This window comes from Pelophylax lessonae (genome assembly GCF_965119305.1).
Source record: "Pelophylax lessonae genome assembly, chromosome: 4".
Lineage (NCBI taxonomy): Eukaryota > Metazoa > Chordata > Amphibia > Anura > Ranidae > Pelophylax > Pelophylax lessonae.
This window is the reverse complement of record NC_138771.1, coordinates 144,777,779-144,785,554: the sequence shown is the minus strand read 5'-3', so window position 1 is coordinate 144,785,554 and position 7,776 is coordinate 144,777,779. Positions and strand designations below refer to the sequence as shown.

Below are 7,776 nucleotides of genomic sequence, written 5' to 3'. Positions count from 1 at the left end.
CTGTGGGGGCACTCTCAACAGGAGGGAGGCGCCAGGAACTTCAGCCAGGGACCCGAGAAGAGGAGGATCCGGGCTGCTCTGTGCTAAACCAACTGCACAGAGGAGGAAACTTCCTGTTTTGGCTACAGAACAGGAAATTAAAGGGGAATCTACCCAATGGGACACATGGCAAAAAAATCTGACAGTGGTTATAATACTCCATACAAAATGAAGAGAGAAAAAAAGGATTGCCTATACTGTAGTTCTTCTTTAGGTGTCTATACACCCTACAACGACTCTTTCCTATAGACCCTTGTTGTTGCATGCAGCTCAATGGGTGAAGTATGGAAGGAGTTCTTATACAAGAGGCTGATCTGAGATTAGCCAATCCAAACAGGATATTGTCAGCTCAGCACCATTCATTCATTCCTCCCTCCCAGTGACCATGTCCTTGATGGGGACACTCACCCCTCCCGCACTACTCCTCTATGGCAACACTGCACGCCACAGTGCGTCGTTTCCGGGTCACCTCACCCGGCGCTAGAGAGCCCTGAACACAAAACTGTTCTCCGGCGTGCTGTATTCCTGTCTCTAATGAAGAAGACATATTTCTGGGGCTAAAAGTACAAGTGAGTTTCTTTGGGCTTCTAAAAAATGGCCGCCAATGGAGACCTCGCCGCTCCTATGTGGAGACTTTCTTTTCCGGCTTCCTATCACCTCTACTAAATGAAAGCGGTGCGCCGTGTACAGACCTCCCAGTGCGCATGCGCCGTCTCTGCTCCCAGGCATCTGTTGCTAAGCAGAGTGAAGCGGATGGAGGCGAGTGACGCTGATTGTAGGAGAAGATCACATCGTACATCGGTAACTCCAGTCCTATGTATACAAGGTATGATGTTCTGTGTCCGTGTACTTCTCACCCACAGGGACTTCACAAGGTGCCCATTCATTAGATGTGTGTATTGGAAAGGAGAGGGGCTCCATAGATGAATGGTGAGCTGTCTGTTTGTACAGATGGTGACAAACCATAGGACCCCTGTGCTGGAACACTGTGTGTGCCCCCCCATACCAGACATGAAGAGTAGGCTGGACCCCCGACTCCCCCTTTCCTTATAATAGAACTGGAGATGAAGGCTGGGGTTAGACGTGCGACTAAGTGTGCCGCTCTTGTAAAAAGCGATCTGAATTCACTGCTTTTCAGAGGCGATTGATTGGCGGTGAGGGGGAGATCGCCCCCTTAACCCCCCTCATTGGCAAACAAATGTGCTGCAGCTGAGTTCATTGCAAATGGTTGGTGGGCAGGATAGAACAATTTACTGCGCATGCGCCATGCGTTCCAACAACACCCATGCAAGTCTTGAATTTTACATTTATTTTAGCAATAAACTCACCTTATATACTGATTCAAAGTATTACATTTGTATTATTATTCTATTCTAGTAAATATAGCGAGAAACCTGCAGGTGGAAGGTAGCAACGGTCATCGTGGATCTGTGCGCCCCCTCCCATTTTTTTTCTTTTTTTACCCCTGTTTACTAGGTCGTGTGTTGTGCACATTTCCAGTGTTGTCCCGCTAAGATCCTCTACTCTTCTGTCACCACTTGGTCCCATGCCACCATTGGCGCTATGTTGTATTACAACATTCCGGCTCTTCCGGGTTCATCTCCCAATGGCGCGGCACTAGACACTCCCCCCTCCTCCTCTGTGGATGAAGGGCACAGGGAGAACAGTGCATGTCATTTGCCTAGGTAAGTGACGTGCATTAGGGGTGCACATTTTTCACAAAAAAAAAAAAAAAATGCTATATTTAAAGCGGAGTTCCAGTCACCTGTAGTAAAAATAAAAGTCAACAGCTAAAAAAAAAGTGTAGCTGCTGACTTTTAAAAAACAGCCGCTCACCTGTCCCACGGTCCAGCCGTGAGCTAACCCCAGGCGGCCTCACCCGCTGTCTTCGGTCCCTGGCACCACCATCTTCACTATGGGTACCCGGCTGTGACAGCTTGCGGCTTCACAGCAGGGTATTCACAGCGCATGCGCGAGTCGTGCTGCACATCGTGAGTGGTGGATGCAGTCTTCTGGAAGCTGTCAGTGTCTCAGAAGGCTACGGGGGGAGGGAGGAAAGAGAATTTCCGTTGCCCAAGGCCGCAGCGTTTAGAACGGAAGTGGGAAGCGGTTACCTGTCACAATCGGGTACCCGCTCCTCAACAGTGCCAATTGTTTAGGAGGAGCAGGGCACAAGTCCCTAAAGCTGAACTTTCCCTTTTTGGGTGGAGCTCCACTTTAATTAGAGGAGGGGTGGATTGGAGTTAAGTTTATTCCAATGGTGAAGATCTGCTCTAAGAAATAACTGCACCCCTGTACATCAAATTCCTCCTTTATTGAATTATAGTGTACTGTACTGTTTGCCCTATTGTTGTATAGCGCTTCACTAACTGTTGGCTATATAAATCCTGCATAGTAATAATAATATGCCAAACTGCAGGTTCGGAATGCGTGTGGTTTTGTGTTTGGACGGTTGAGGGGAGCTAAAAATGTGGCTCAACTGTGTGCTATAAAGGCCCCCCAACCACATGTCTAAACCTAGCCAAAAGCAAAACATTTTTCTTTCCCAAGTCATCCTCCCAGGACGATGAGTTTCACAATAGTGCCAGCGTTGGCAACCAGCCTGATCCTGTTTTACCTAACTACCACTAGGATCCTAGCCATAGGTAATAGTGCAGGAGCAAAAACCATTCTCTAGATGGGTCCCCCAACCATATGCATTCACATCTGTGGTGATACGTACTTGAATTGGGGGTCCATACAAATCCCTCGCCTATTCAAAAGAATGCTAGGATGGTGAAAGTCACCAAGTCAACTAAGGGAGGGAAGGATTTGTTTTCCACCAGTTCAAGTAAGTATCACCACGGATGCGAGTGCATATGGTTGTGGGCCTATCTAGAGATTTGTTCTTTGCTCCTGCACTATTACCTATCCAACTCTTTTGGTGGTCATGATAAACAGGACAAATGAAGAGGGGGAATCTCCCTAATGGGGACACAGACAGCAAAAAACCCTCACTGCTTCTATCTCTCTTCACTCTATCCAATACATAGGGTAAGTTCATTTAAAAAAAAAATATATGCACATTTTTGCCCGGAGGTCTCTTGCGTATCAGTGTAATCTGTCAGCCAGTACATTGTACGGCCAGGCAGCTTTACACAGGAAGACTCAATGCACTACGACAGTGCTCAACGCCCCCTGGTAGTTCACTGAAAACTACAAGCTGACAGTCGCAAAGGATGTCGGGATTTGTAGTTCATTCATACACAGCGCTCTGTGGGTGAATGATGCAACCGTGTGGCCGGAGTCCTGCACGGCCGTGCTGTTCAAAAAGTGACAGTAATAGTAAGGGGTAGGGATGGACCGATTATCGGCAAAGCCGATTATCGGAGGGCCGATACTCACTTTTACTGATATATCGGTATCGGCCCTGGAACTGGCAGATATTACCGATATTAGTGTATGTAAATTCCTAGCATCCACTTTACTAGTGTTTTATAGAATGTCCAGTGTGTGTTTTTGTAATCTAATAGTGTGAAATACCTTCATTACATTGGCCCTTCGGTGACCCCCAGCTGTCAGTGGGGGAGGAGAGAAGGACAGCAGAGCGGGAGATTAGCTGAGCCCAGAGCGGAGAAGTAACGGAAGGTGTTTCACTAATCTAATACCCGGCGCTTTTGTGTACACTACAGAGGGGAGGGGCTGAGATCCTCCTCTGACAGCTATGAGAGGAGAAAACAGCAGAGTAGGAGATGTAATGAAGGTATTTCACACTATTCTAATCGAATACCTGGCGCTTCTGTGTACACTGCAGAGGGGAGGGGCTGAGATCCCCCTCTGACAGCTATGAGAGGAGTAAAACAGCAGATCGGGAGATTAGCTGAGCCCGGAGCGGAGATGTAAAGGAGAAGTAACGAATGGTATTTCACAATATTCTAATCGAATACCCGTACACTTCGGTGTACACTGCAGAGGGGAGGGGCTGAGATCCTCCTCTGACAGCTATGAGAGGAGAAAACAGCAGAGCGGGATATTAGCAAGGAGAGCCCGGAGCAGCGATGTAATGAAGGTATTTCCCACTATTCTATTACAAAAACACACACTGGACATTATATAAAACACTTATAAAGGGGATTATAGGATTTTAATTACACCAAACTAGGTCCACACGGGATTCCTGGCAGGCAGGGAGGGAAGGAAGGGAAGTCAGCACATTACAGCTAAAAGACCTATCCCACATGTTCAGTACCAGATTTGTATCAAAAATTGTCTTTATTTTTTAAAACTTTAAATGTACAAAATATCGTTGTGACCAATATATGGGTATCGGCATCGGCCCTGGAAAAACCATATCAGGCTATCCCTAGTAAGGGGAACTTCTCCCTGTACTGCTGTCACATGGACAGAGGGCGGCAGGGAATGGCTGCAGCAGTGGGAACATGTTTCATGTTCTACCCTAAAGACAGGTGGAACATGTAACATGTTCCCAAAAGTGAACTTATCCTTTAAAATAAGGTTTCCTTTAGTTATACCTTATGGCCTCATCTACACCTGCAGGAAGCAACACATTTTTTTTTTGGTGCAATTTTTGTGTATTTGTCATACAGCATAGGACAGCACATTCACTTGAATAGGCTGCACTACGGACGACAAACATGCCACTTTTTTTGGCAGTGTGCATGTAAACATGTTTTTTTCTAGCGACAAAACACACGACTGCTACCCACGTTTGGGGTGCCATTAACAAATAATGCCACCGCTAGAGCAATTTGCCACATCTTTCACGTTTCCCGAAAACTCAGGCAGAAACACTTGTTTTTTGCCCACATTCCTGGAATGCTCAGGTGTGAATGCAGCCTAATGGGCCATACACACTATAAGATTTTCTGAATACTTTTTCCTTTAGACTTACCAAAACCATATAATATAAGGTCAGACCTAAACACTTTCAATTTGTATGCAATCTGGCAGACTCTTGCACTACATAGAAAAGGTAAATCTGAAGGAAATCTAACCACAAAAGTTGGATAGTGTGTATCCAGCTTAAGTCCAAACTCCAGGGAAGGATTTTATTGCATGGTTACGTATCTCCAGCTTGGCATGATGTCTGTATTCGTATTTCATACCTGGGGGACCACTGTGGAAACATGAGATCACTGCAGTAGTTGTCACTACTACGGTGATTGCAGTAGGCTTTGGGTCCTTTCTTGAACATTTGTGCGATGAACTGATGCAGGTGAGGAATGGGGACAAGTGATTGGTCAGTGAACTATTCTAGCACATTAGAGGATCTGTATGTGTGCGATAACCTGGGGTTTTGGTGCTGGGAATTTCTCTGTCGTGATCCCCACAATTACTTTTTATTTCTGATGTCAGAAACATTTTTATTATTTGCATTTCCTAGGCAGTGTGTGACCACTGAGACATGCTTTGTTGTATTTATATTTAGGTTTTAACAGTTTTTTTAAGTAATTTTTACAAAAGAGAATAGAAAAGATATGACAATAGATGCGGATCCTCCAATATGTAAAATACATACAAAATATGTATTAATCTGAAAATTGTGATAGAAAAGGCATATTCCAAAAAGCTTCACAAACACTATAAAATGCATTGTTTGTGGTGGGTGACCCCAAACCTTTGTCAAAAACACTGAATTGTACATTGACATGGAACACTTCAGGCCTGCTGTATACTAAGGGCCATATCCCCCAAAAAAACTGAAAAGACAATACAACTACATAGTACACTTCCGATCTGAAGATCAGTATGAAGGCCACAATGGCTTACAGGTACGCCTGATTTATTCTGTATGCATTCATGGAACGGGGCCTATACCTCCAGCGGAGGAAAGCCGCACCACTCGTCACACAGAAACAAGCCGCCTCACTGAGTTTGCAGTATCGTCTTCTAAATTAAAAAAAAAAAAGAGGCAAGGAGAACTTAAAAAAGTGGTAGCAAAGATAAACTGAAAAAGAAAGGGGGGTGGGGGGGTTTAAAGAGGGAGAAGATAAGACCTCGCACTCCGACTCCCACTGTCTCTAAACCACCTAATCGGGAATAGATCTAGGATTTCCAGTCAGATACTTGATTCATGAGTCACCCCACAGCCCAGAAGAGCTTATCACAGGGATTGGCAAGATTAGGTTGGGTGAGAGTGTAAATAAAATTGTACACTCCATTTCAAAAACGTCCCGCTTAAGGACACTGCCACCATATATGGTATGCCATCCCTTCTTGACTGCAGCTGCGAAAGCACAAAGAAGACGTTCCCGGGACATAGGAGGCCAGCCTTGGCCGTACCATTTCAGTAACACTTTATAATTTGCTTCAAAAATAAAAGTATTAATGAGAGACCTTGAAGCCTCCTGGGCTGTGGAGTGCCACTCGTCAAGCTCAATAGTTTCCTGGAGGTCCAGCTCCCATTTTTCCATATAACTGTTTAACAGAAGTATTAGTCAAGATCGTGTAGATCTCTGAAATGTGGCTTTAAATTTTAGACATAAATATTCCATAGGGGACATGGTACTCTATCAGATTTGCGAGACACTGTATTAAAAAAATGTGTTATCTGAGCATAACGAAAGTATTCGGAGTCTGGTAATTGATGTTTCTCTATTAGGTTGGTTTTTGTCGAAATTTCCTGTGATCACAAAAATCCGCTATGCACAGAAAGCTCTTATTAGACCACCAGTCAAAGGTTCGGGGGATGAGGCCAAGGGGGAACTTCTTATTTTTAAGAAGAGGGGTGTGAGGTGATTTAAGTTTGTGAGATTTGGAGAGTCTATCCCAAATTTCCAACGAGGATGAAAGTAAAGGACATAAAATTGGAGGCTGTTACTTAGGTGGAAACCATAGGATATGAGAGATCGGCCTAGTCAGACATGCGTATGCTTCCAGTTCAGGATTTTGAGTCTAAGTTTTGCAGTCTAAGTTTTGCAGTCTAAGTTTTGGTAAGGCCGGCATATAAAGTCAGGGCAACAACTTTCTGGCTAACAAAGTGGTGGGTATATCACCCATAGTACAATATCTGTGTTGCGACCAGCAGATTCACTTTACATCCTGTGTGCTAAGGCTCAGATTTATTGCCCTTCTGGCAAGATCAAATTTATGTCTGATATCTATCTGCAGAAATGCGCGTTGTTTGGACAATAAGCTATTCAGTTTTGCTTCTTGTTGTTTAATCTCACTTTCTCTGTCACATTTAATTCTAGCAGACACCTGTATTAGCTTTCCTTGGAGAGTGACCTTATGGGCCGCCCAGTTTATAATTGGGGACATATCTGAAGGCAATTTTTTATGAAAAAACTTACTCAGTTCGGTCTCAATTTTCTTTTTTTTTTCTTTTTTTTCTTTTTATCCAATTAGTGTGCGATTTAGTCAAAACAATCAAGTCTGCAAACAATCATATGGCCATAACTTCCGTCTGGATCCATTTAGGCCTTGTTTCAATCAGGTTTGATCAAAGTCGATTGGCCAGGGCGGATAATAGTTTTGCATCGATTGGCAGTACTTAGATACTTTGTTCACAAATACAATCCTATATCGAGCTGTCAAATTATGAGATTACATGGTGGAAACAGAGCTGTGAATGATAATTTATAATTTTATCTTAACGATCAATTGAAATCCACTTCCCTGTGTGTGCAGGGCCAGCGCTACTGCTAGGCGAACTAGGTAGCCGCCTAGGGCACACTGCCCCCTAGGGCACAGTCATGACCACTGGTTTCCCCAGGTTCGGGACAGGGGGCTTAGGGG

The 7,776-nt window shown here is 44.5% G+C and overlaps 1 protein-coding gene across 1 annotated transcript in view; it reads left to right on the top strand.

Moving 5' to 3' along the window:
• Positions 1–449: 449 nt before the first annotated feature.
• Positions 450–7,776, top strand: part of LOC309554871 (rab-like protein 2A) — a 47,512-nt gene continuing 40,185 nt past the window's right edge. The window contains exon 1 of the mRNA XM_082256594.1: positions 450–865. The gene's annotated coding sequence lies outside the window, so the exon portion shown is untranslated. The remainder of the gene's footprint in view (positions 866–7,776) is intronic.